Here is a 2624-nt window from a genome sequence, read left to right on the forward strand (position 1 = left end):
ATTGTCTGACCTCAAGTATTTGATTTTTATATCAGTCTGGTTCTCTACCTCTCTCTTCCAAACCTTGAATTTGGCAAAGATTTCTGACTTATTCTTCAAAAAATATACCCAGACCTTGCGAGAAAAGTCATCAACAAAGATAACAAAATACCTAGAACCTCCTACGGATGCTTCCTGAGTGGATCTCATACATCAGTGTGGATATAGTCTAGAATACCCTGAGTCCTGTATTGGTCAGCCTTGAAACTAACCCATATATGTTTCCCAAGCACAAATCTAGCTTGCATTTGCTGAATCCCCTCAACTATCCTCTATTGCATAGTTCTGTCATGCCACACACACTAATATGACCCAAACGTATATGCCATAATTTTGTAGTACCATGGTCTGAATCTACTGAAATCTCTTCAATCACTCCAGCAACTCCACCTACAACTATTCTCCCTAACAGTTTGTAAGTGTTTCCAGCACTCCTCTTACCCTTTATTACAATCAGAGCACCTTTGCATACACGAAGAATATCATTGTCCTTATAAGCTCTATAGCTAAATCCTTTGGTCTGCAACGTCCCCAAAGAAACCAAATTCTTCTTCAAATCTGGTATGTGCCTATCCTCACATAACGTCTTCACTACACCATCATCCATCATAATTCTGATTTCTCCCATACATATGCTTTATTATTTCCGAGATACACGAAACCAAAATTGCATGCCCTGTATGTGGTGAACCATTCTCTGTTTGATGTCATGTGGTGGAAACAACTAGTGTCAAGTATCCACTCATCGGTACTATGATTTGATGATACAGATAGTAGATCAACTTCACTGTTGTAACCAGATTTATCTTTCTGTGCAACATTTGCAGATGTAGATACTCCATCTTTCCCCACCGGCTTGCTAGGACTCCATTCCTTGGGACAACCCGTTTAGAAATGTCCAGCATGTTTGCACTTATAGCACTCTACTAGTGTTCTGCCCCTAGAATTTGGTCTTTTCCCTTTGGTAGGACCTCCTCTGTCTTGTCTCCTCCCACGCACTTGGCTCCCTTTCATATACAGACCATCACCTTGAGACCTTTCACCTACATTCTGTCTTCATTGAGTGGGACGGAAATGCAGGTGTGATCTCGTCCAGTTTGATTGAGTCTTTCCCGTACGCCAATATTGTCACCAAGTGTTAATAGAAATTTGGCAAAGAACACATTAATTTTATTGCTTTGTCCTATCATCAACCTTCACATCAAGTTTCTTCAAGTCATTGATCACTTGATTAAAATTATTGAGATGTTATTGCAAATCAGCACATTCCTACATCTTCAAGCCATAGAGTCTATGTTTCACATACAAGTTATTTGTTAGAGACTTGGACATGAATCGCTTCTATAATGTCTCCCATGCCTCTATTGGTGACTTCAGATCCATAACATGATACATCACCTCATCTAATAGACAGAGCAGTATGGTTCCTGCAGCCTTCTCCTTCAACTCTTCTCAATCCAGTTGATCCAAACCATCTAGTTTATTCTCACGCAATGCCTTTGATAGACCTTGTTGAGCCAACACATCCTTAACCCTCCTTTGCCACAATCCAAAATTACCAGTTCCATCGATCTTCCCCACCTCAAATTTGGCACATGGGTTAAGAGTCATCTGATACCAATTGTTGGGAACAAGCGAACAATTAAATAGTAAAGAGTATAGAGATAAGAGAATAACACAAGAGATTTGGTAACGAGGTTCTGCCAATTGTGCATATGTCCCTAGGAGCGTTAAGCGGCTACCACTATATATTATTAGAGAATAAGGATTAGTGTTTGACTATTCTTCTCCTTGTTACATTAGGTTTAAATAACATAAATATATAGCCCTCTACCCCAACCCCTTTATGGGAGTGCAAAGCGTCAAGGATTGCATTAGCAATGTTTGCCTATGTTTTGATGAAGACAATGAATTAGTTCAAGCTTGAAGATGGCTCAACAATCAACATGCCGAGGGCTCAAATGATGTCTTATTAGACTAGATTATAATTTTCTTTATTATCTTTTTAGAAGTCTAAGATGATTGCCATAGATATTGAGTCTAGGTTAGGTAAACCTAGGTGTGAGTCTCACAAGACTTAATAAAGTAATTAATCCACTAAAATGAGACATCATCTAGAAATATATGATAATTATGTTCATGCATTTTATACATTGATTTTGTGCATTAAAGGTATCATATTTTGGAAATCATGTATTGCATGAGCATATACCATATAAGAAGTTTACCATTTAATCATGTATTAAAAATACACTGGTTAATCAATTAACCTCATGGCTTAATCGATTAACGTGTATGTTTTTCTGCTGTTTCAACAACATAACTGAAAAACCGTTTTTGAGAGCCAAATTTTGTTATGTATAAATACTGGCTTAATTGCAAAAACGACTAAAGAAAAAAAAAAGAAACACATAGAGAAAAGATATAGATCATCATTGTTAGAATCTATTAGAGAGTGTTGAATTAGGAGAAAGATTAGATCATGCTAAGGCTTTAGTTTTCATATTCATATTGCATGATTCTTTCAAAAACTTTCTTGCATCATTCTTGTGTTTCTTGAAAAGAAAAAGATAGTTCTTTAAAAG

Source organism: Lupinus angustifolius, chromosome LG04 (assembly GCF_001865875.1).
Source record: "Lupinus angustifolius cultivar Tanjil chromosome LG04, LupAngTanjil_v1.0, whole genome shotgun sequence".
Taxonomy (NCBI): domain Eukaryota; kingdom Viridiplantae; phylum Streptophyta; class Magnoliopsida; order Fabales; family Fabaceae; genus Lupinus; species Lupinus angustifolius.